General features: G+C 46.7%; 1 long non-coding RNA gene across 1 annotated transcript; it reads right to left on the bottom strand.

Annotated features, from left to right (window-relative positions):
* Window positions 1-18,289: 18,289 nt before the first annotated feature.
* On the bottom strand, window positions 18,290-21,240 carry LOC310833484. The gene is made up of 2 exons (XR_014558698.1): window positions 21,106-21,240; window positions 18,290-19,057 (listed from the first exon to the last, which is right to left on the bottom strand). It is a non-coding gene; the product is annotated as an uncharacterized lncRNA (long non-coding RNA).
* Between the last annotated feature and the right edge of the window lie 6,090 nt (window positions 21,241-27,330).

Below are 27,330 nucleotides of genomic sequence, written 5' to 3'. Positions count from 1 at the left end.
TTCGTGTATAACACACCCCTGTGTATAAGACCTCCCCCCCTATTTGGGGAACTCAAAATTAAGAAAATGGGGGAGATTACCCGGAGTTGTTGAACTTTGGGGGGGGGAGGGATGCCTAAAAATGCTCACCCAGTCACACGTGATGCAGAAGCCTCCAATCGTATTTCTGCTTGCTGCCAGCAGCCACCAAACACCCGCCCAATTGCCGCAGCAACCGCCGAGAGACAGCAGCCGTTGGCACTGCCAACAATCACCCGCACTAACGCCAGTGACAATCTGCTGCTCGCGGCAGGAAACCATCCACCGTCCTCCCTCTGCGCTACCCGTCTATAAGAAGACCCCAATTTTTTACTGTTAATTTAACATAATAAATCATCGTCTTATACACGGAAAAGTACGGTACTAATCTCCTATTCCTCCTGGCAAATAGAAGGAGAAGAAATGGAGGCAGTGAGAGATTTTACTTTCTTGGGCTCCATGATCACTGCAGATGGTGACAGCAGCCACGAAATTAAAAGACGCCTGCTTCTTGGGAGAAAAGCAATAGCAAACCTAGAAAGCATCTTAAAAAGCAGAGACATCACCTTGCCAACAAAGGTCCGTACAGTTAAAGCTATGGGTTTCCCAGTAGTGATGTATGGAAGTCACAGCTGGACCATCAAGAAGGCTGATTGCCGAAGAATGGATGCTTTTGAATTCTGGTGCTGGAGGAGACTCTTGAGAGTCCCATGGACTGCGAGAAGATCAAACCTATCCATTCTGGGTTTTTTTTTTATAAGAATTTTTATTAAAGTTTCAACAGATTTTTATCATAACAAAACAAAACAACACAATAACAAACAAAACACAATTCTAAAACATAAAAAACAAAAAGAAAAAATTAAGTTCATATTTTAGTTTCTTATAGCTTACTTTTCCCGACTTCCTCACACCTCCCCTTTCTGTATTCCAATTTCTAATTTATTTTCAGCAAATCCTTCCTCTATTCTGACTAGTTTTAATATTGCTTATTTTCTTTTAAATTAACCATTACTGCTATTAACCACTTATCTTCTAATCTCCCATCATTTTAACATTGATTAATTTTGTTATATTTCTTTACTTATTGCTCATAAAACATCTTTACATATTCCTTTCAGCTATGTCACTAATACCGCAATATCTTTATATCCTGCACCACTTTAACATTCATATAATTTGCAGTGTTTTTGCAGATAGTCTTTAAATTTCTTCCAATCCTCTTCCGTTTGTTCTTCTCCCGTGTCTCGGATTCTGCCAGTCATTTCTGCCAATTCCATGTAGTCTATCAATAGCATCTGCCATTCTTCCCAGGTGGGTAGATCTTGTGTCTTCCAGTACTTTGCAATAAGTATTCTTGCTGCTGTTGTTGCATACATAAAGAAAGTTCTATCCTTCTTTGACACCAACTGGCCAACAATGCCCAAGGGAAAGGCCTCTGGTTTCTTGAGGAAGGTATACTTAAATACCTTTTTCAGTTCATTATAGATCATTTCCCAGAAAGCCTTAACCTTTGGGCACGTCCACCAGAGGTGAAAGAATGTTCCCTCAGTTTCCTTACATTTCCAACATTTATTGTCAGGCAAATGATATACTTTTGCAAGCTTGCTTCTTGGGAGAAAAGCAATGACAAACCTAGACAGCATCTTAAAAAGCAGAGACCTTGTCAACAAAGGTCTGTATAGTTAAAGCTATGGTTTTCCCAGTAGTGATGTATGGAAGTGAGAGCTGGACCATAAAGAAGGCTGATCGCCGAAGAACTGATGCTTTTGAAATCTGGTGCTGGAGGAGACTCTGGAGAGTCCCATGGACTGCAAGAAGATCAAACCTATCCATTCTGAAGGAAATCAGCCCTGAGTGCTCACTGGAAGGACAGATCCTGAAGCTGAGGCTCCGATACTTTGGCCACCTCATGAGAAGAGAAGATTCCCTGGAAAAGACCCTGATGTTGGGAAAGATGGAGGGCGCAAGGAGAAGGGGGTGACAGAGGACGAGATAGTTGGACAGTGTTTGCGAAGGTACCAGCATGAGTTTGACCAAACTGCGGGAGGCAGTAGAAGACAGGAGTGCCTGGCGTGCTGTGGTCCATGGGGTCACGAAGAGTCGGACACAACTAAAGGACTAAACAACAACAAAATATCCTATTCCAAGAGCAGCAGCTCCCCCTGCTGGCCACTTGGGGTTGCTATTCTGACTCAGCTTTATTATTCTGAGTTCCTTCTACAAATGTGCCGCAGGGCGTCGTTGCAGGTGGTTCTTTCAGACATCTGTCAGGGGGTGGAAAATGAGTAATTACTTCACTTATTTTTAAAAAGGAAACATTGGCAGTGCTTTCCCACATGCTTTAAAATTAAATGAGCTACATCTTTCAACCTGCCTGGAATCAGCAATTGAGGATTAGCCTGTCACTTCATTCTGCGAGAACAGAGGGTGAAACTACAGAATGTGTGACTTTGTAATGAAACCGAGTTTCCTAAGGATGGAATGATGGGTAAACATCCTAAGGGGCTGCACCTCTGCTCACTAAACTTGCTCTCCTGCTATCCATTAAGGCACAGTTAGGCATGAAACCATGAAATGGGATGCGGGTGGTGCTGTGGTCTAAACCACAGAGCCTAGGGCTTGCCGATCAGAAGGTTTGCAGTTCAAATCCCCGTGACGGGGTGAGCTCCCGTTGCTCGGTCTCTGCTCCTGCCAACCTAGCAGTTCGAAAGCACGTCCAAGTGCAAGTAGATAAATAGGTACCACTCCTGCGGGAAGGTAAACGGCGTTTCCGTGCGCTGCTCTGGTTTGCCAGAAGCGGCTTAGTCATGCTGGCCACATGACCCGGAAGCTGTACGCCGGCTCCCTTGGCCAGTAAAGCGAGATGAGTGCCGCAACCCCAGAGTCGTTCACGACTGGACCTAATGGTCAGGGGTCCCTTTACCTTTAGGCATGAAACCACCATTCACTAGAATCTCCAAAAAAGGACTATTGCAATGCTCTCTACGTGGGGCTACCTTTGAAGGTGACCCAGAAACTACAACTAATCCAGAATGCGGCAGCTAGACTGGGGACTGGGAGTGGCCACCGGGATCACATAAACAACTGTAAAGAGGCACGTGTTGATGACGGAGGATTATTTAATTTCTATACCGTTTAATATATTAAAAACATGTGGTGTACAGAAAACTGAAACAACAGACAACCTGGGATACAGCTTTGTTGTTGTTTAGTCATTAGTCGTGTCCGATTTTTCGTGACCCCATGGACCAGAGCACACCAGGCACTCCTGTCTTCCACTGCCTCCCGCAGTTTGGTCAAACTCATGCTGGTAGCTTCAAGAACACTGTCCAACCATCTCGTCCTCTGTTGTCCCCTTCTCCTTGTGCCCTCCATCTTCCCCAACATCAGGGTCTTTTCCAGGGAGTCTTCTCTTCTCATGAGGTGGCCAAAGTCTTGGAGCCTCAGCTTCAGATGATCACCAGGGCTAGCTGGCTAAATTAGTCCCACTTGGGCCAGTGAGGAGACCAGGGGAGAACCAGCTGTGGGATCCCAGAACAGGCAATCTTCACAAAAAGGGGAGGGAAGGAAGGGGAACAAAAGATCAGGTCAGGTTCAAATTGAAAGCCAGGCGGAATAGTTCTGTCTTACAGGCCCTGTGGAAGGAAGTTAAATCCTACAGGGCCCTGGTCTCATGGGACAGAGCATTCCACCAGGTCGGAGCCACCACTGATAAATAGGTACCGCAGCAGCGGGAAGGTAAACAGTGTTTCTGTGCGCTGCTCTGGTTTCTCCAGAAGCGGCTTAGTCATGCTGGACACATGACCTGGAAAAACTGTCTGCGGACAGACGCTGGCTCCCTCGGCCTATAGAGCAAGATGAGCATGCAACCCCAAAGTCGTCTGCAACTGGACCTAATGGTCAGGAGTCCCTTTACCTTTAGGGTCATTGTGGATGGATTAACGGAGACACTAACCCGTTGAAAAAGGCAAATCCCTTGCTAAGGATCACTAGGAAAGGGTACTGAAAATGAAACTGCCAATATCACAATGTTGCTATACAAGTCTATGGTGCAGCCACATTTGAAATACTGTGTAGTGTTCTGGGCTGGATCTACAATGGCCTTGTAAACATTATTAGAACAATATTAACTGTATCATTCTAAAACATCACTGCCAAAAAAACCCCACCTGTTCATTACCGTATTTTTCGCTCTATAACACGCACCTGACCATAACACGCACATCGTTTTTAGAGGAGGAAAACAAGGGAAAAAACATTCTGAATGAAACAGTGGATGTATCATTTTTGTGCTTCATGCTGTGGCCACAGACATGTGATCTGATGGTGAATTTGGGCTGACCCAATGCAAAAATCCTGAGAATTCCTGTGCATCCATGGTTTGTAACCACGTTTTTGCACCATTGCAGCCCCAGGCAACAGTGGGTGCGTGATTTTTGGGGGGCAGGCTGTAGCCATGGACATGCTATGTGCTCTGATGGTGAATTTGGGCTGACCCAATGCAAAGATCCTGAGGATCCATGTGGATCCATGGTTTTTAACCACATTTTTGCACCATTGCAGCCCCAGGCAACAGCGGGTGCGTGATTTTTGGGGGGCAGGCTGTAGCCATGGACATGCTATGTGATCTGATGGTGAATTTGGGGTGACCCAATGCCAAAATCCTGAGAATTCCTGTGGATCCATGCTTTTTAACCACATTTTTGCACCATTGCAGCCCCAGGCAACAGTGGGTGCGTGATTTTTTTGGTGCAGGCTGTAGCCATGGACATGCTATGTGATCTGATGGTGAATTTGGGGTGACCCAATGCAAAGATCCTGAGGATCCATGCTTTGTAACCACATTTTAAGTGGGGAGCGAAGGAAAAACAAAGAAGGGACATTAGAGGGGTGTGCAGAGAAGCAGCTGGCTAAGAATGCAGGAGAGGGATTTAACGGGAGGGAGGAAAGAAAGGCAAAAGTTTCCCCCCACCCAAGCCAGCCATCTCTCTCTCTCTCTCTCTCTCTCTCTCTCTCTCTCCCTCCCTCCCTCTCTCTCCCTCCCCTCTCTCTCTCTCTCTCCCTCCCTCCCTCTCTCTCCCTCCCTCCCTCCCTCCCCCCCTCTCTCTCCCTCCCTCCCCCCTCTCCCTCCACCTCCCCCCTCTCCCTCCCCTTCCCCCCTCTCTCTCCCTTCCCCCCTCTCTCTCCCTCTCCCCCAGCAGCACTGGAGCTTGCCTGGAGGGGAGGGGCTTTCCCTGCTCTTTGTTCCGTTTCAGCAAACACAGCAACGAAACAGAGGAGGCTGGGCAGTAAGACCCTGAGGCAGAATGCAGGAAAGCAGCCGCTTCCTCTTTTCAGGTTTCGCTTCTCCGTGCAGCGTGCAGCGCCGCGATTTGATTTTTGCATGATTTTTCGGCTCCAGGGACCACACATTCGCTCTATAACACGCACAGACATTTCCCCTTCCTTTTTAGAAGAAAAAATCTGCGTGTTATAGAAGGAAAAATACGGTACCTCTCTAACAGCAGTTTCCCTTGTTGTTGGTTCCTGGTTGCTCTGCAGCGCCCTCTGGTGCCGCATTTTAATAACGCATTACAGTGGTACCTCAGTTTTTGAACAGCTTAGTTCCCAAACAACTCGGAAGCCAAACACTGCAAACCCAGAAGTAGGTGCTCCGGTTTTCAAACTTTGCCTCGGAATCCGGACATGCTCCTGAGCTTCCATTTTTACTGTTGCACAGCAAATTTGAGTCCCCCGCATAGCAATTAAGGATTTCTTCCTTCCGTTTTAAACTTAAGCAGCAAATTTAAGTCCCCTACCCCCATCGTAATGAAAGCCCCATTTCTGATAGCAGTGCTCTGAGGTAATATTTGGGGCTTTTGTCTTTGCTATTTCTTTGCGTTTTTGTTTGTGTGGCTTTTCCATTTTTGTGTCTGTGGCTTGTTTTTCATTTTATGACTGATTGATTGATTGATTGATTGTGTGATTGCGGAAATGGATAAAAGCCCTCCATCCAAACAATGAATATCATCAGTGCAAGTAAGAAAAAAAATAATTTTAATTTTTATCATCTACAATACTGTCTTGTTTATTTTATAGTACAGAATATTGATTATTGCTTTCATTTTATGGATCAATGGTCTCGTTAGATGGTAAAATTCATGTTAAATTGCTATGGGGGGGAATAAAAAAAAAAATCCTTCCAGTAGCACTTTAGAGACCAAATAAGTTCGTTATTGGTATGAGCTTTTGTATATGAGCTTTCTTTTTCTATTTTGTTTTGACTACGGCAGACCAACACGGCTACCTACCTGTTATTTTAGGGGTTGTTTTTAAAAGTCTGGAATGGATTAGTCCATTTTGCATTACTTTCTATAGGAAAGCATGCCTTGGTTTTGGAACGCTTTGGTTTTGGAACGGACTTCGGGAATGGATTACTGCATTTTTCGCCCTATAGGATGCACCGGCCCATAGGACGCACCTAGTTTTTTGGGGGGGGGAAATCAAGGGGGGAATTATTTTCCCCCCAGGCTTGCGCAGCCATCCCCAAGCTAGAAGAGGGAGACGGAGCGCTCCGTCTCCCTCTTCTGCCTTCAGGGAAAGCCTCTATAGCCTCCGTGGGGCAGCAGCTTGCCCCGCTGTCCCCCGACCTTGTGGGGCTGGCGATGGGGAAAAGCAAGCTTGCTTCTACCCCCCGCCAGCCTCCAGACCTGGTCCGGGAATAGCGGGGTGGCGGCGCTCCGCATCCCCGCTATCCCCCAAGCTTGTGGGGCTGGCGGGGGGGCGGGGAGAGAAGCAAGCTTGCTTCTCCCCTCCGCCCGCCTCCAAACCAGGTCTGGAATGGTTCGCGATCCACGCGCAGACATGCTGTCGCGTCTTACGTTACGTTCAGGATGCGAACGGGGCTCCGGAACGGATCCTGTTTGCATCCCGAGGTACCACTGTATACAAAACAGATGAAGACAATGAGAAAAAGTTAGATGTGATATAAAAGGCCAGAAGAGGGAAGAAAGGAAGTCGGCTGTGGGGAGCAGGTGTAAATGTGAAATGCAATACAATATGTGTATGTGGAGTGCGCAAATGAAAACCGATAAAGAATATTATGAAAAGAAAAGAAAAAGAGAGAGAGGTGCATGATCAAAATTGATGAAATAATGCATTGAAGTGGAGCCAAGTTGAATAAAATATGAGGAATGATCACACACACACCTGCCCTGCCCTTCCAGAAGGGCACTGGAAGGAGGGACGGAAACCAGAGTCAAGCAAACACAGCCCTGCACAGCCCTGGCACTTCTGAGGCCTGGGCAGGCTGGGCTCTGGGTGCGGGAGGTGGCGCTGAGCTGGCGGGGGATGTCAGGAGCTCGGCCTACACTTGAGTAGGACCCTGGTAGAGACCCATGCCCTACTGGCATGTTCCCTCCCTCCTGGCCGGTCGGGAGCTTCAAAAGCTTTCTTCTGCCCGAACATCACAGCGACCAATGCCAACCGACACCGGCACACTTAGGGATCCGCAGAGTATTCGCAGCTTGCGTGACAGACCTCGGCAACTCAGCATTTTGGCTAATCTACTTTATTTACATATAAACACACACGGAGCACTGCAACATGGCTCCCTCTCTCTCTAGCATCAGACAACAAAGAGAAAGAACAAAGGACAATAGTCCCACTTCATGGAACACAGTAACACAAACATCCTGTCTCCGTCACTCCCCACTCTGTGGAGTCAAGACAGATACCGTCATGTGATAGACAAAAAATCCCATGACTGCAATCTTGGAGCAGGAATTCTAACAGGGGACTGGCAAGGGCACAACGGCAGGTCCAGGCTGTGCACAGCCCCCTCTTCTCCCTGCCTGGATGCCAGCAGGTGGCGGCAGCCAAGTCCCCTCCATGGCAAGGGATTTGTGGGGCACTGGGTCCAGACTGAGGTCATTGGAGGGGAGGGGAGGGCAGGAGGGAAGGCTCCCCAGGAGAGAGGAAGGTGCTCTCACATAGCGGTGGTGAAAAGGACTGGGGCCGCTCGCCACGGTCAATGCGGGGAGCAAATATTTTTGAAAGGCCAAGGGGTCTGGGCCCCTTAGAGTGCCCATGATTCACGGCATGGAGGAAATAGATAGATAATATCAAGATTGCAATACCTCAAGGACTACCTCTTTCCATATGAACCCTGAGGCCCTCCTTCAAATGCCTCCTTCTCAAGAGGTCCGGAAGGTGGCAACTCGAGAACGGGGCCTTCTCTGCAGTGGCTCCCCGTCTGTGGAATGCTCTCCCCAGGGAAATTCACCTGGCGCCGTCATTATACACCTTTAGGCGCCAGGCAAAAACGTTCCTTTTTAACCAGGCCTTTGGTTAATCTGTTAAACCTAGTATACCATATTAAAATGTAGCTCTTGGGGGGTGCTGTTATTGGGTTATTGTTTTGATTTTGATTTTATATGCAGTTGTACCTTGGATCCCGAACGCCCTGGAACTCGGACGTTTTGGCTCCCGAACACTGCAAACCCAGAAGTGATTGTTCCGGTTTGCGAACGTTCTTTTCGAACCCAAATGTCTGACGGGGCTTCCGTGGCTTCTGATTGGCTGCAAGAGCTTCCTGCAGCCAATCAGAAGCCGCAATTTGGTTTTTGAACATTTTGGAAGTCAAACGGACTTCCAGAATGGATTCCATTCGACTTCCTAGTTATGACTGTATTGTGATCTTTTCTGTAAGCCGCTCTGAGACCTCTGAGTATAGGGCAATATATAAATGCTCCTCTTCTTCTTCTTCTTCTTCTTCTTCTTCTTCTTCTTCTTCTTCTTCTTCTCCCCTTTCTCATAACACTAGAGAGCTCATGGAAATCCCACAAAGCTGAATGTGGGAAGATTCAGGACAGATAAAAGAATGTTTTTTCTTCACACAGCTTATCATTAAACTATGGCACTCTTCCCCATAAGAGACTCTTGATGACCACTAACCTGGATTGCTTTAAAAGAGGATTAAACAAAGTCACAAAAGGGAAGGTTAGGAGTATCAACAGGGCCAGATTTAGGTTTGATGAGGCCCTAAGCTACTGAAGGTCATGGGGCCCTTTCTATGTCCAGCTGTCCTTTGTCAACAACAAACCATAGCTGTTTTTTGTGTTGAATATGCTATATGGTAATTTATGGACTTCATAGGTATCTAAAGCCATTTGCACATAAAAAATATGTATTTTAGCAAAATAATTGTTGAACTGAAATACAATTAAGAAGAAGTATATTAATAGTGAAATACAATTAAGAAGAAATATATTGGGGGGGCAAGAAAGTGGGGCCCTAAACTATAGCTTGTTTAGCTTATATGTAAATCTGGCACTAAGGGTGGCGCTGTGGGTTAAACCACAGAGCCTAGGACTTGCTGATCAGAAGGTCGGCGGTTCGAATCCCCACGACGGGGTGAGCTCCCGTTGCTCGGTCCCTGCTTCTGCCAACCTAGCAGTTCGAAAGCATGTCAAAGTACAAGTAGATAACTAGGTACCACTCCGGCGGGAAGGTAAACGGCGTTTCCGTGCGCTGCTTTGGCTTCACCAGAAGTGGCTTAGTCATGCTAGCCACATGACCCAGAAGCTGTACGCCGGCTCCCTCGGCCAGTAAAGCAAGATGAGTGTTGCAACCCCAGTCATGACTGGACCTAATGGTCAGGGGTCCCTTTACCTTTACCTTTAGATCTAGCACTGAGTATCAACGACTACTAACCTCGCGGGTGAAGCTCTGCCTTCATTGTCAGAGGCTAGAAACCACAGGAGGAGGGAGTTGTTTTTGTGCTTGAGGATTTCCTACAGACACCTGACTGACCATCAGGTTCTTCTCTTCTCATGTTCCTTGAGGGTGTGGCAGGCCGAGAGAGCATTCACAAGGTATTAATTGAGAATCACAACAGCTATATTTTATCATCATCGTTTATTCATTGGAAGAAACAGGCTCGGTTGCCGTCACCCAGCTTTGGCAACCTCCAGATTAGATCATTACAACATGTTCTACAAGCGGCCGCCTTTGAAGACAGCTCGAAAACAGATTTGGAATGCAACCGCACACCAGATGACAAGTGTGGGCTGATAAGCATGCAGGTGTCCTGTTCTGAAACATCTACATGGAGCCCAAGGCCAAGTGTTGTTTCCTCCAGTGAAAGTGCAAGGATGAGGCCCTTTTTCAACTCGGGGAAGCACAACTGCCCATGGGAACATCTCAGGGGTTGCAGAGCAGTGGTGGATGAGGCCAAAGGAATTAAGTGGGTGGGTTCAAAGGTGAAAAGGCTGCATCCCTGCCATGGAAAAGCTATAGTAGGAAGTTTCTGGCTCACAGGCCAATTTCGAACCACAAGTGGGATCCTAATGGGCCTGCAAGGCCGTTTCCCTCCAAATCACACCCATCAGATGGTAGCTGATTGGCAGAAGCACAGGATTCAGTTCTGAAACTGGCTGCAGACACCCCTTTCTAGGAGGGAACAGGCGTGTACAGCCAAGGCAGTTTTACTGAACATCCTCATCATGAGGATCATCCTCCATACCATCCAACATTATTCCAATAAGGACATCAGTGGTCTAAACCACAGAGCCTAGGACTTGCTGATCGGAAGGTTGGCAGTTCGAATCCCCGGGATGGGGTGAGCTTCCGTTGCTCAGTCCCTGCTCCTGCCAACCTAGCAGTTTGAAAGCACATCAAAGTGCAAGTAGATAAATAGGTACCACTCCAGCGGGAAGGTAAACGGTGTTTCCGTGTGCTGCTCTGGTTTGCCAGAAGTGGCTTAGTCATGCTGGCCGCATGACCTGGAAGCTGTACGCCGGCTCCCTCAGCCAGTAAAGCAAGATGAGCACTGCAACCCCAGAGTCGGTCATGACTGGACCTATTGGTCAGGGGTCCCTTTACCTTAACTTTAAGGTAGGCATAGGCAAACTCAGCCCTCCAGATGTTTTGGAACTGCAACTCCCATCATCCCTGACCACTGGTCCTGTTAGCTAGGGATGATGGGAGTTGTAGTCCCAAAACATCTGGAGGGCCGAGTTTGCCTATTCCTGTCCTAAGGAAAAGTGGGGCATTCTGGGATCAAATCAGAAACTGGGACGGCTTCTGTAAATCTAGGACTGTCCCTGAAAAACAGGGATACTTGGAAGGTCTGATCCTCTGATCTGTAGAGTTGCCAGCCTCATACAACCAGCATACTTGAGCCTAATAAATGCCTCAAGGGGTTAATGTTATAGAGTAAGCTGTCCTGCCAGCCTTAGCTTATGTCACTTCCCCTCACCTTGGGAGAAAATTGGAAACCAAGCCTTTTGTCGTACTCACTCTATATGTGGATTCAGTATGTGAGGAGGGCTGCACTGGTTGCTTCTGCTCAGCCGCATGGCTTTAACCAGCCACTTTTGTTTCAGACATGGATGGAATCTGAAACTAGGGCTTTTTGTATACCAATAGTTTAGGATCTTTTACCATTTTGTAACCAAGCAATGTTTTACTGCCTGGGCAGCTTTTTCTAACTGCTCTCTGGGTGTTCAGAAACCACTTGAATGTTCCCATGCTGGTGTGATAACTACTATAGAGAGTCCCTCATCTGAAGGGAGCTAATTCAAAATCTTGTCGTGTTCCCAGGGCTTGATGTGATCATACATGTGGCCAGTTCTGAAGTCCAGTGGACCAGTGAGATCTGAAACCCAACTGCTAGCAGACATGTGGGAAATTTTAGGGCCATCTATGGAACTTGACAATGACTTTTGTTGCAACTGGGTGGACATGTATGATCAGAAGGGCAGTACTGAACTGGTTTTCATGGAAAACAAGATGAATTCTGGTCTTTGATATAGGTAAAGGGACCCCTGACCGCTAGGTCCAGTCATGACCGACTCTGGAGTTGTGGCGCTCATCTCGCTTTACTGGCCAAGGGAGCCGGCGTACAGCTTCCGGGTCATGTGGCCAACAAGACTAAGCCACTTCTGGCGAACCAGAGCAGTGCACGGAAACGCTGTTTACCTTCCCGCCAGAGTGGTACCTATTTATCTACTTGCACTTTGATGTGTTTTCAAACTGTTGGGTTACCGAGCAATGGGAGCTCACCCCTTCGCGGGGATTTGAACCGCCAACCTTCTGATCGGCAAGTCCTAGGCTCTGTGGTTTAACCCACAGCGCCACCCCATCCCCCATAAATAGTTACTCCCGCCTTTTACCCGCGCTTCATTGAATTTCTTCACTTTGACATTCAGAGCACTGGGCAGAAATCACATCACGTCAACACCCGCCATGGGCCTTCGCGATGCTTTGTTTTAATTAAACAGTCGGATTCCACTGGTCCGCATATTTGCTTGCAAATAGAGATGTCCTTTTTGAGTTAAAAGGGGCCTACACAAATGCTGGGCGTAACAGAGGAACATAACATCCCCAACACATAATGGAAGTTGGACTGAGAGGCCCAGAAATGTAAGACAGAGTGACAGAGGCAGGGCACGACAAAGGGTTGAGACCCCGGCGTTTAACGACTCCCCCAATAACATCTGGATCTGCTCTAAGACTGCAGAAGTTTCTTATCCAGGGAAGGGGAACTGAGAATTGGTCGCTCTCCTATAAGCTCTGCAGTTAAGGCACTCTCATGGTCAAAAGCTGGGGAAACAGGTACAGCAATTCTTGCACTACTGTAAGACTGCCAGAAAGACTTTGTCATTAACTCGGAAGCTCCCAGAAAGATCTCACTATTCTTACTTGGAATCTGGTGGGGTGAGAAGGGGGAAAAGATTTGACAGAGTTCATGCAAAACAAAACAAAATGTTAGTATTTGCCTACAAGAGACTTGGCTGCAGGAAACTAACCCTATGCATCTGTTTAGGGAAGTTTTTAATATTTGATGTTTTATTCTGTTTTTTAATCTGTTGGGTGCCACCCAGAGTGGCTGGGTAAATCCAGCCAGATGACGGGGTATAAATAATACATTTTATTATTATTATTATTATTATTATTATTATTATTATTATTTACCAGTTTAGTCTCCCAGCAGTCAAGAAGTCTTCAAAAGGGTGAGGAATGAGGGCCCTGACCATCTGATCTAGCTAGGGAAATTGTTGTAGTAGAGTCTGGCTTGCTTTATAAATATTTCCTGCCATTGCAGTTTAGTGTAGTACCAGAAGGTTCATTTTTTTCTGCATTAACATTTGGTTGAATCTGACAAAACCTCTAGAACAGATTATTGTGAAATGTCTGCTCAGATTTCAATGCCTGCATTGGAGGCAGCTCAGAGGGAATTACACTACCAGGGACAGGGGCTTGGCACAGAGGAAATCTTCCTCCTCCCATGAACTTCTATGGACGAGAGAGTCAGTCATCAGGAACTGGAACTGCTGGAATGGGTCTTCCTGCACAAATTATATATATATATATATATATATATATATATATATATATATATATCAAAGATCATGGCCACTGGTCCCATCACCTCCTGGCAAATAGAAGGGGAAGAAATGGAGGCAGTGAGAAATTTTACTTTCTTGGGCTCCATGATCACTGCAGATGGTGACAGCAGCCACAAAATTAAAAGACGCCTGCTTCTTGGGAGAAAAGCAATGACAAACGTAGACAGCATCTTAAAAAGCAGAGACATCACCTTGCCAACAAAGGTCTGTATAGTTAAAGCTATGGTTTTCCCAGTAGTGATGTATGGAAGTGAGAGCTGGACCATAAAGAAGGCTGATCGCCGAAGAATGGATGCTTTTGAATTCTGCTGCTGGAGGAGACCCTTGAGAGTCCCATGGACTGCAAGAAGATCAAACCTCTCCATTCTGAAGGAAATCAGCCCTGAGTGCTCACTGGAAGGACAGATCCTGAAGCTGAGACTCCAGTACTTTGGCCACCTCATGAGAAGAGAAGACTCCCTGGAAAAGACCCTAATGTTGGGGGAGATGGAGGGCACAAGGAGAAGGGGACAACAGAGGACGAGATGGTTGGACAGTGTTCTCGAAGCTACCAGCATGAGTCTGACCAAACTGTGGGAGGCAGTGGAAGACAGGAGTGCCTGGCTTGCTCTGGTCCATGGGGTCACGAAGAGTCGGACACGACTAAACGACTAAACAACAACAAATATATATAAATTAAATGGGAGTCAAGATGACTCTTCTAACTGCCAGCTTACCTTTTTACAAAATAAGGGCGGAAGCGTCATAGACTACTTTGTTGTGTCAGCCTCGCTTTTCAACTTGTCAAAAACAATTAATGCGCCGGTAAGAACAGAAAATGACCACTCCCTGTTTTCAGCGGCTACTTTAGCCTATTTCCTTGTCAATCCCTGGGTGTGACGAGAGTGAAACAGTCTCTGAACATGAACGATAAGATACGCAGGATCCTGGCAGGTGTTCATAGGATGAGATTGCAACACTATTTCATAAGCGATTTGTCCAATCCGCTGGTGGACTACATGCATATTACTACAGTTACCAGACCTAATCTGATCAATTCAAATGCTGCCAAGGGAATACAAGAGAACGAGGAAGTCTGGTTCTACAGGCAGTGCAGAAAAGCAAACATGTTCCTGTTAAAGGCTATCAGGACTTTTCGGGGGGGGGGGGCCTTTGAAATTAACAAGATAAACATGAGTAGAGTCAGAGCAGTATAGAAGAAGTTCCTTAAGTTTCTTAAGTTCCTATAGTGAGAAGACAGTGGCAGTAGCTGATGCTAGTGGTGTCTGAGCAAAGGGAGGATAAATTTTGGGAACGGGTGTCCTGGGCCATGAACAACACAAGATCAACATTAGATGCCACCATAATGACGCAACATTGGGTGGATCACTTTGTAAAACTACTGGGAGAGCAGGCCAGGCAGCCAGCAGTTGCTGAGATGACCACTGATTGGTGAAATTTACTGTGAGGGCAAGCGGAAACCCCCATGGAAATAAAAACTCTTATCAAAGGTCTCTTATCAAAGCACCAGGTGAGGGCATGCTCCTTCCAGAACTTTTTATGATACATATGGGTCAGTGGCAGCCCATCCTGGGTGGGCTTTTTACCCATAATAATAATAATCATCATCATCATCATCATCATCATCTTTATTGTCATTGCCCCCTCTCGGGGACAACGAAAATTACTTGGCTGCTCCATCCACCCAGGTAGGGCACTCCACTCAAAATCAGAACAACTATAAAAACACTAATTAAAATAATACAGTATAATACAGCAAGGAAGATTAGATGACTTTCAAAGTCCAGGCTTCCCATTCAGGGCCGAGATCGCTCTGGAGAAGAAGCTGTTCTTGAGACGGCTCGTTCTTGTCTTCATCGTCCTGTATCTCCGTCCCGACGGCAGGAGCTCGAAGAGACAGTGACCAGGGTGCGATGGATCTTTTACTATGTCCAGTGCCTTCCTCTGGCACCTTGTGGCATAAATCTGCTCTAAGGTGGAGAGTGGGCAGCCAACAATGCTCTCTGCTGCCTTAACAACTCTGCACAACCCCATCCTGTCCTGGGTAGTACAGCTTCCGTACCACACACATAAGCCATAAGTGAGCACGCTCTCAATGGCACAGTGATAGAAGGCAAGCAGCAGTTTCTGCGGAAGATGGTTTTTCCTTAGGATTCTCAGAAAGTACAGTCTCTGCTGCGCCTTCTTCACAAGCCCCCTTGTGTTGACACTCCAGGACAGATCCTCTTGTAATTCAATACCCAAGAATCTGAACGTTGTTACCCTCTCCACACAGACCCCATCAATCAGAAGTGGCTGGACATTGCTCTTCTGTCTCCTGAAGTCCACCACAAGCTCCTTTGTCTTCCTTGTATTTATGAGCAAGTTGTTAGCTCTGCACCACTCTGTCAGCCGCTCCACCTCATCTCTATAGTCCGCAAAACACAGCAAAAAGTGCTAAAGTCCTAGTCTAGTCTAGTCTAGTCTAGTCTAGTCTAGTCTAGTCTAGTCAAGTCAAGTAGCATGGGATCAATTCCAATCTGTTACCTCTGAGGATGTGGACAGTCTGCTTGGACAAGTGAAACTGACCACCTGTCTCCTTGATCCTTGCCCATCCTGGCCCATAAAAGCGAGCCAGGAAAGGCTAGACGATGGGCTCTGCAGAGTGGTGAATGCTTCCCTCTGTGAGGGATCCTTTCCAGACCCACTTAAAGAGGCGGTCATTAAACCGCTTCTTAAAAAACCATTTTTGGACCAGTCTCAAATCTTCCATTCTTGGACAAGGTGATTGAGCAGGTGGTTGCTGAACAACTCCAAGAACACCTGGAGGATGTGGACCATTTGGATCCCTTCCAGTCAGGATTCGGGCCTCATCATGGGACTGAAACTGTCTTGGTTGCGCTGGTCAATGATCTCCAGCGGGCTAGGGACAAAGGTGAGAGCTGTTTCCTAGTTCTGCTGGATCTCTCAGAGGCCTTTGATACCATCGACCACGACATCCTTCTGGACCGTCTAGAGGGGCAAGGAGCTGGGGGCACTGTTAAACAGTGGTTCTGCTCCTTCCTCCTGGGCCGTGTCCAGAACGTGGTGGAGGGTGTGTGTTGTAAAATTCCATTCCACCTTTAGTTGCAGACATGGAACTGTTGCATGTCACATGTCTGTTTACATACCAGCACAGCTTGCTGGGAACTTCCGTTGTGTGTATAGCTTCCACAAGCCTCACTCCTATTCTGTGTGCACAGTTCGATCTGCTGATATAGTGTGCCCTGGCTTTGAAGCCTGGTTCACTGATTTACGTCGGATTAGAAACCGATGGGTCTTTGCAGTGGGATAGCTGGAAGGAGGCGACCCAGCTGGGGCTAGCCAGCTGGCCTTGCAACCCTCTGCATGCCAACAGGGGGGTGAGTGTTCAGACCCCTGGGCTTTCACTTGTGGGGTGCCTCAGGGTTCCGTCCTCTCCCCCATGCTTTTTAATATCTATATGAAGCCGCTGGGAGAGATCATCAGGGGGTTTGGACTGGGTGTTCATCAGTATGCAGATGACACCCAGCTCTGCCTCTCCTTTAAATCAGAACCAGTGAAGGCGGTGAAGGTCCTGTGTGAGTGCCTGGAGACGGTTGGAGGTTGGATGGCGGCTAACAGATTGAGGTTGAATCCTGACAAGACAGAAGTACTGTTTCTGGGGGACAGGAGGCGGGCAGGTGTGGAGGATTCCCTGGTCCTGAATCGGGTAACTGTGCCCCTGAAGGACCAGGTCTCCAGCCTGGGAGTCATTTTGGACTCACAGCTGTCCATGGAGGTGCAGGTCCAGGGCAGCTGTCTACCAGCTCCATCTAGTATGCAGGCTGAGACCCTCCCTGCCCACGGACTGTCTTGCCAGAGTGGTACATGCTCTGGTTATCTCCCGCTTGGACTACTGCAATGCGCTCTGCGTGGGGCTACCTTTGAAGGTGACTCAGAAACTACAATGAATCCAGAATGCAGCAGCTAGACTGGTGACTGGGACCGGCCACCAAAACCATATAACACCAGTCCTGGAAGACCTACATTGGCTCCCAGTACGTTTCCAAGCACAATTCAAAGTGTTGGTGCTGACCTTTAAAGCCCTAAAGGGCCTCAGCCCAGTATACCTGAAGGAGTGTCTCCACCCCCATCGTTCAGCCCAGACACTGAGGTCCAGCGCCGAGGGCCTTCTGGCGGTTCCCTCACTGCGAGAAGTGTGATTACAGGCAACCAGGCAGAGGGCCTTCTCAGTGATGGTGCCCTCCCTGTGGAATGCCCTCCCATCAGCTGTGTAGGAAATAAACATCTGACTTTTAGAAGACATCTGAAGGCAGTCCTGTTTAGGGAAGTTTGTGATGTTTAATGTTTTATCATGCTTTTAATGTTCTGTTGGGAGCTGCCCAGAGTGGCTGGGGAAACTCAGCCAGATGGGCGGGGTATAATATATTGTTATTTCATCCAGGAGGATGAAAATTGAATATTACCAGACAAGGCATCCCTGTATTGGGATGTTTTTTTATGTTTGACATTTTATTATATTTTCATATGTGCTGAAAGTCACCCAGAGTAGCTTGGGAAACCCAGCCAGATGGATGGGGTATAAATATTATTATTGTTAATTACTACTACTGCTGCTACTATTGCCTACCCCTGATCCCCAGAATGTATCTAGAAATGATTTTGGTAATCAACCAGTTGTCTTTAGCACAGGTTCCCTTGTCAAAGAGCAAGGATAGTTTACATGGTGCCCAGCAGAAGTTGTGGGATATCAACCCTCACCACCTCTGACCATTGGCCATCTTGGGTGGGCTGCTGTGAGGTGGACCCCAACCACACCCAGAGGCCCACCACTGAATACTCTTGTGGTAGAAAATGAAGAGAAGTAGACAAAACCATTTTGCTCTAGGAGATGCTGAAATTTTTATTGAGGATATGAAGGAAGGAGCCAGTGGAAATGGCCTGTTGCAGTTGAAAAACATGCAGCAGTAACAGAGATATGAAACATCTTGTTTCTTGGAAAGCTGATATACATCATCATGGATCGAGGCGACAACAAAAAAGCAGAGTTGGTTGCTATTCTGCGATGAGCCTCCTTCAGCCAAGAGCTGCTGAAACACAATTTGGTAGAGAGTCCTAGCATAGCACCAACGGCTGGGATACAAGACGCCAGGAAACAGGGGGAACCAAAGGAATAAAGTCCAAGCATGAAGCATTAATAGAAGTGCGGAGACCTCACAAATCCCACTGGCTGAACAGTAGGGCCTCTGGAGTTCTCAGCAATTCTGACTACTGTGTCCATTCATTCAGCTGCGGGTCAGAATCCTGCCTCTTCTTTCCTGGATCATCCATGTTTCATCTGGACTTAACATGGCCACCTCTTACCAGGGTAGTAACATGGCCAGCGACCGGGGCCATAATACTGTGGCGGGCAGTACTGTGGATATTGCCAAGTGTAGCCAGGACGCCACTTGGAACCATAGCCGCCATAGCCGCCACCATAGCCATAGCCATAACCCCTAGGGTAGTAGCAGCTACGCTGACGTGGTCGGTAGCAGTACGGATACTGATAGAAGGAGTCCAGGCCTTCCATTTCTGGGTCATAGAAGTCCTCCATCAAGATACCGTCATTCAGCAGAGACATCTTGAAGCTGGTTGGGAAAGATCTGAAACGAGGTTATTGCAGTATCATTTTGTTATTAACTTTTTCAAACATTTTCACAATCATCTTCGTACCAAACAGCTACATCGTTTCATAAATTGACTTCCCACCCCCTGATTTCCGCAGTGTTTTCACTCAAACCTTTTCTACTGTGTTCTACCTATTGCATAAAGTTTATTACAATTATGAGGTCTATTGCCAAGAATGAGGTTTTTGGAAGAGCGGATATAATATGCAAAATTGGGTTAAAGCAGATGTAGGGAACCTCAGGCCAAGGGGTCGAATGCAGCCATTGAAGGTACTCTATCTGCCCTCAGAGCTCTTCTTCTTCTTCTTCTTATTATTATTATTATTATTATTATTATTATTATTATTACTAGATCAAACACCCCTCTTGGCAGCCATGCCTCTTCTCTGCATCCCTCACAAAGCCCTGCTTCATGTCCCAAACCTTTTTATGGTATGTGTGAAATGTGTCTTTCAACTCTGGTCATGCCTCTTGCATGGCTGGGTAGAGGACAGAGAGGGATTGTGTGAGTAGATACTAGACTACTGCACCTGTTGCTTCATCCACCTTTTCCTCTCCCCCCCCCCATCCACCCTGAGCTTCCAGCCCCCAGCCTCAATTTTCCCTCTGGTCCCAACCCACCACAGCCATGTGGCTTCCAAGAAGTTACCCGGAATGCAATGCACTATGTGTTAACTACTCTATTCCGAACTTAAAAATGGAAAGCGTAATGCTGGTGGTCATCAAAGGTGGTTTAAAGACCCTTTCAAGGCAAATCTTTAAAAATGTAGTATAAATACTGACAACTGGGGAGCACTAGCCTACAAGCATTCCAGCTTTACCAAAGGTGTCATGGGCTTTGAAGACACTCGAACTCAGGACGCAAGGGAGAAACGTGCCAAGAGGAAGGCAGGCTTGGAAAACCCTCACCGTGATCAATCCTGCTGGGAAACCAATGTCCCCACTGTGGTAGGACGTGTGGATCCAGACTTGGCCTCCACAGTCCCTTACAGACTCTCTGTTAAAACCATGTTTATGGAAGACAATCTTACTCGGCTACGAGGGATCACCAAAGAAGAAGAAGACACTATGTGTTACTTTCAGAGAAAGGGGTGGGGAGAGTGAAAATGGATATTTAAAAAAATCCTGGTCCTATGTTCCAAAACTACATTTCTGTTATAGCTTTTTGTTTTTAGCATACACACACACACCTATGTTTTATCTGTGTTCTTTCAATTAAACTCAGCTGTCATTCAGTGCTGGCAGGACTTGAACTAGATGCACCTGCAGTCTGAATCTCAAGAGGGCAGCTCTAAAGGTAAAGGTAAAGGGACACCTGACCATTAGGTCCAGTCGTGGCCAACTCTGGGGTTGCGGTGCTCGTCTCGCTTTATTGGTCAAGGGAGCCGGCGTACAGCTTCCAGGTCATGTGGCCAGCATGACTAAGCCGCTTCTGGCGAACCAGAGCAGTGCACAGAAATGCCGGTTACCTTCCCGCCAGGGTGGTACCTATTTATCTACTTGCAATTTGACGTGCTTTCAAACTGCTAGGTTGGCAGGAGGTGGGACTGAGCAATGGAAGCTCACCCCATCGCAGGGATTCGAACCGCCAACCTTCTGATCAGCAAGTCCTAGGCTCTGTGGTTTAACCCACAACGCCACCCGCGTCCCGTATATTCCCCTAGTGCGCTCCAAATCCACCAGAAGGTCCTCTTTAGGAAATGTTTGGTGCCAAGTTGAGTCCCCAAACATTATCAGTTACGCTAACTGGACAGACTCTTTTCTCCAGAAGATGTCCCCCGGGGACATTCAAAATCAGCGAGAAGCATAGGAACACCAAACCATAGCTCAACTGAAACACTCTTTATGTCATTTCTCCAGAATTTTGCCCAGGGAGGAACTCAGAAATTTCCCTCAACATTTCACTTTGGGTAAAAGTTGGGTATGGGGGGGAGAGATCAAATCAGGTTAGTCTGATATTGAAGAACCTTCGGAGAAGAGAAGCATTTGCAGAACCATTTGCCCATTAAAAGGAAAGAAATTACCTGGTTTCCTACTGGATCCGAAGAGATGGTTTCAGAGGACCGGGTGCTTCTGGTGTAAACCCATTGGGGGACAACCCTTTTTATACGGTTCGCTGGTGCGCATAGAGGAAATAATTATTGCTCAATTCTGGGAGCCTAAAATTAACAGTCAGCTGTTTAATTGTCAGCTGTTTAATAGGCGCTCTCTAATTATTTTCACTTCCTTGTTTCACAAGATGTTTTTCATCCCACCATCGCTTCACCTGAGGGTGGTAGCATGGGTGTGTGAAGATGCAGAGGCGGGGAGGAATAACTTAGGAAGGCTGACATTCTTTATCCTATTGTGTGCGGGTTTCACTGAACCCAATTAACTTTATTTCCAAGCAGACATACTCTTAGAATAGTGCTGATAAAGGACATCTTGCTGGAACCCCCATCCTACACTGCTCTCTGGGAAGAGGCATTTGGTCATCCCAGGAGTATACGGCTCCAGATAAACCAATTTGAGTAATTAACTTGGTATTTAGATACTTAGACCCCTAACTCCCCTCACCCACAGCCAGCATGGCCAAGACCAAGACCAAGAGGTTCCCAAATGTGTATGGTCTACTGCCCCCTTTTCTTTTTTCTTTTTTCAATATTTTATTCAATATTTTATCTTCAATGCAAAATTACAACAAAAATCGCAAACATTGAATCCAAAATAAAACAGTACAAACAAGAAAAAAACAAAACACAAGAGAAACAAACACAAAGAAACAAACAAAAAATAAAAACACACATCTACAAATAAAACCATATCATCATTCTAATCATTACGTAAATATACACATATTGACTTCCTTCCTTTGTTCTAAGACCTCAAAATTTTTGTTGTTGTTGTTTATTTGTTTAGTCATGTCCGACTCTTCGTGACCCCCTGGACCAGAGCACGCCCGGCCCTCCTGTCTTCCACTGCCTCCCACAGTTTGGTCAGACTCATGTTGGTAGCTTTGAGAACACTGTCCCACCATCTCGTCCTCTGTCGTCCCCTTCTCCTTGTGCCCTCCATCTTTCCCAACATCAGGGTCTTTCCCAGGGAGTCTTCTCTTCTCATGAGGTGGCCAAAGTATTGGAGCCTCAGCTTCAGGATCTGTCCTTCCAATTAGCACTCATTCCTTCAGAATGGATAGGTTTGATCTTCTTGCAGTCCATGGGACTCTCAAGAGTCTCCTCCAGCACCATAATTCAAAAGCATCAATTCTTCGGCGATCAGCCTTCTTTATGGTCCAGCTCTCACTCAAAATTTTTCCTCTTTCTAAATTGTTGTGTCTAATGTAGATTACCTTTATTTTTATACTTTTTGCACCATTTTTCTCTTTCTTTAACCCTGCAAAACTTCATTCGTCACATACCGATATGCTTACTCCAGAACAATGTTTTTTTAATATACTCTTTAGCACATCCCCATTATTTTAATAATTTTTGGTCCAGTTGTCCCTTTATGAATGCTGTGAGGCCTACTGCCCTCTTTTCAAGGGAAAAGAAACAGTGTCCCCCTGGCTCAGTCCAATCAGTCCCAGGGGTGCAACTGGTGCTTGGGCCCGCCTGCCATCAGCCAAATAGGCAGGCAAGCTGAGATCCGTTTCCCAGGCCTGGGTGAAGCTGAAAAGGGTTCATCAAAGCCCAGGAAAAAAAACCTGCTTCTAGCACAACTGCCGAATCCACAGGAGACGTTGTTGCCATCCCACCACGGCACCTGACCTGGTGGTAAGTGCAATTACACAGCAGATGAAACCTGTACGAATGGTTTTTCAAAAATCTCTTCTCTTCGTTCTTTATGCTTCCCCTGCCCCCCTTTTTTTAATCCAACGCCCTTCCAATTCCACCTGACACTACTGTACTTCCACCTGCTGATAATTCCAGGGCCGGGGACAATCTTGCCCACTTTGGGGAACACTGGTCAAGACTGATGGAAGTTGTAGTCCAGCAATTACAATAAATAATAATGATGATGATGGTGAATTTTTATTTATACCCCGCCCTCCCCAGCCAAGACTGGGCTCTAACCGGGTGGTTAACAACCAATAATAAAAACAAGTTGATTAAAATGCAATTTAAAAGATTAAGATACAACATTAAAACATGAGGGTGCAATCTCTTCATAGGAGGAGAAAGGAAAAAGAAAGAGGGGGAGCGAATCAAACTGATTCCAAGCCAAAGGCCAGGTGGAACAACTCTGTCTTACAGGCCCTGCGGAAAGAAATCAGATCCTGCAGGGCCCTGGTCTCATGAGACAGAGCGTTCCACCAGGATTGGAGCCAGTGTTGAGAAGGCCCTGGCTCTGGTTGAGGCTAATCTAACTTCCTTAGGGCCTGGGACCTCTAGAGTGTTGATATATATGGACCTTAAGGTCCTCCATGGGGCATACCAGGAGAGGTAACAGAACCTACGTTTAGACCCATGATTCTTGGAGCCTTACAGATTTTGCTGGAGTCCACCTCCCCCTTAGCCGGCATGAGCAATGGCCAAGGAGGATGGAAGCCTGTTCTCCAGCAATGTTGCATGTTTCCCATTCCTGGAGCAATGTCATTGCATACTAAACTGGCCTCAATCTGTCAAGGGCTTTATATATATCAGGAGTAAAACCATCAGCTTGGTCTGGTAACAAATCGGCAGCCAGTGGAGATGTCTGAGCACAGGCCTAATGCAATGACAGGCTCCTACTCCTGGTTATAGTTGTGCTACACAATATTTTGCACTCAGGGCAGTTTCCCAGCCAACCCCATCGAATCTAACAACATCTGGAGGGCCACAGATCCACCATAGGAATTTGTTCTCCCCCCCCCCCCCGCCAAGATATAGCCCGGCCCTCCACAAAGTCTGAGAGACAGTGGACCAGCCCCCTGCTGAAAAGGTTTCCTGACCTCTTGGGCTTGCCGATCAGAAGGTCGGCGGTTCGAATCCCCACAATGGGATGAGCTCCTGTTGCTCTGTCCCAGCTCCTGCCAACCTAGCAGTTCGAAAGCACACCAGTGCAAATAGATAAATAAGTACCACTGCAGTGGGAAGGTAAACGGTGTTTCTGTGCACTCTGGTTTCCGTCACGGTGTCCCGTCGCGCCAGAAGCAGTTAAGTCATGCTGGTCACATGACCCGGAAAGCTGTCTGTGGACAAACGCAGGCTCCCTCGGCCTGAAAGCGAGATGAGCACCACAACCCCATAGTCACCTTTGACTGGACTTAACCATGCAGGGGTCCTTTACCTTTGGGGGGGGGGGGAACCTGTGCTAGCTGTGCTAGCTCTGTCCTGCAAAACCCAATCCCTGAGTGAAACAAAATCCTGGGAACTTTTGTGAATACCCTAATACTGTTCAGAGCACAAACCATCCTGAATGTGCAATGTGCAGTGAAAAAGAAGTCTGTAGAGGCCCCAGATCACAGGGAAAAAAGACATCCCTTCTCTCTCCAGTCCATTAAGGAAGTAATGTCATTTCTTGGCAAGGAACCCAAATAGACATTCATAACAAGTGTTTCTGTTTTATCATCCCGGCACAGAGACTGGTTTACGACTTTGGGTGAAGCAACTGCTTCTTCACCCACCTTTACTGGAAAGAAACAGAGCCGCAAAGGATTCCTTGTAACCACAATTGCAGCAGATTGCAAATAATTGCTGGGATGGTTGAGCTTATCAGGGGTGTTTCTTGCATGAAAGGAGGTGAGTGATGCCCTATGAAGCACACCTGGTTTGGGTCCTTTAATCAAGGCTCAGCTGGGTCACACATACACCTACATTGGAAGCACTTCAAACCTGCAAGCAATGTCTGAAGACACGGAATCTCTGGCAAATCTCGCTCATTACTAGAGTTATTATGTCCCTCCTTATGGTAGTCAGGGCCCTATCCAGTATTTGGAGTGGAACCAATCTGGCATGGGAAAATCTGGGCCCTAAATCGAAATTGGAGGGCGGAGAGGGGGGGATGCATACACATTTTTATTAGCATTTATAACATTCTCTCTTTCTTCCCATGCTCCAACTGCATTGGGGAGTCCTACGTCTAGACTGGAGAAGACTGAGAGGTTGCATGAAACCCATCTTCAAATATCTTAAGGGCTGTCACCAGGAAGATGGAGCAAGCTTGTTTTCTACTGGGTAGGACCCAAACTAATGGATTCAAATTATGTTGTTATTTAGTCGTGTCCGCCTCTTCGTGATCCCATGGACCAGAGTACGCCAGGCCCTCCTGTCTTCCACTACCTCCCGCAGTTTGGTCAAACTCATGTTAATAGCTTCGAGAACACTGTCCAACCATCTCGTCCTCTGTCGTCCCCTTCTCCTTGTGTCCTCCATGTTTCCCAACATCAGGGTCTTTTCCAGGGAGTCTTCTCTTCTCATGAGGTGGCCAAGGTATTGGAGCCTCAACTTCAGGATCTGTCCTTCCAGTGAGCACTCAGGGCTGATTTCCTTCAGAATGGATAGGTTTGATCTTCTTGCAGTCCATGGGACTCTCAAGAGTCTCCTCCAGCACCAGAATTCGAAAGCATCCGTTCTCCGGTGATCAGCCTTCTTTGTGGTCCAGCTCTCACTTCCATACATCACTACTGGGAAGAATAGGAATATCAGCTCAATATCAGAGAGAACTTTCTGGGGGGTAAGAGCCGTTTGACAATGGAGTGGACAACCTCAGAAGGTGGCAGGCTCTCCTTCATTAGAGGTTTTTTAACAGAGGTTGAATGGGCATCTGCCAGGGGTTCTTTAGATGTGATTCCTGCATTGTAGGGATTTGGGCTAGCTACTAGACGAGCCTTGGGGTCCCTTCCAATTCTACAATTCAATGATTCTATGATAGGTAAAGGTAAAGGGACCCCTGACCATTAGGTCCAGTCGTGACCAACTCTGGGGTTGCGCCGCTCATCTCGCTTTACTGGCCGAGGGAGATGGCATTCAGCTTCCGGGTCATGTGGCCAGCATGACTAAGCCGCTTCTGGCCAACCAGAAATCAGGGTTTAAATTAGACATATGGTCAGGGTGTGATTGGCAGCAGTACCCAGCAGGAAGGGATGAGGTGGTTTAGGTGACTTTCTAATGCCACACATCGCCACTGCTTACCAATTGGGCAGTGGCGAGACAGCAGGAAGTTGGGCACATTGCAAGCTCGGCAGCAGGAGCACCAAACTGAAGCCAGGTATGCAATGCCACCCCGCCAGTGGCTATGGAAAAGGAAATGATTTTGGGAAATGATATATAATGAATTGAAGAAAATGTTCGAAAGGACATTTGCAAAAAAAAACACCAGAAGCTTTTTTGTTAGGGATTGTAGGACAAGACTTGCCAAGGAAAACAAAGAACTTATCTATGTCTGCTACAACAGCGGCAAGAGTCTTGATAGCACAAGGATGGAAGAACGAGGAAACCCCGACAAATGAACAGTGGCAAGAGAAAATAATGAACTATGCAGAGTTGGCTAAATTGACATACAAATTGCGAGATAGGGACAACTGTGATTTCAAAGAAGAATGGGAACTTTTTACAATTTTCTTTTTAAAAAAACCAAAATGAATTGGACTCTGAAATATACTCGGAATCGAGTGTGGCTTTCATGCTCTTTATTCAGCTCATAGTAGTGAGGAGGAATGGAAGTTCCCCCGAAATGTCTGCTTTATATACATTATTTACACAATGGGCCCCACATGATTGGCTAATTCTGGGATTCTCCTGTAGGCCAATCAGGTTGCAGATTCACTTCTATCTGGAGTTGGATTGGGTGGCTCCTGCGGACCAATCAGACTGCTGCATTCTGGATAAACATACACAAATTTATTGATTGTTAACATAGTAGAAATATAATATAAGGATTTAGACAATTTTACAGTATGCAGAGAATAATATGTGCTGAGAAATCAGAGAGAGAGCTGAGGGACGTTTCTGGGGCAGGGGTGTTTGGGGGGGGGGAAGGGGGGAAATAATGTTTAAGATATGTTTTGATAAGCTGTTATATGGAAATTGCTAATAAAAATATTTTTATTTAAAAAAGGAAAAGGCCAAGATGCACAAAGACAGCTCATTCATCTCCACCAGCTTCATTAACGTGTGACCCCCTATAATGATCCCTGGAAATGAGCCAGCTGAACAGCAGTAACAAGACTCCCGTCAGTTCAAGATAGTTTTATTTACAGAAGCAAATACCCAGAGCTTCACACTCTCTCCCAGCAACGATAGATGCTCTAGTCTGAATCAGATCCCTGTGTCCAACAAGAACAGCGCCAG

This window comes from Podarcis gaigeae (genome assembly GCF_964106915.1).
Source record: "Podarcis gaigeae genome assembly, chromosome: 16".
Lineage (NCBI taxonomy): Eukaryota > Metazoa > Chordata > Lepidosauria > Squamata > Lacertidae > Podarcis > Podarcis gaigeae.
This window is presented reverse-complemented; position numbering and strand designations above follow the sequence as displayed.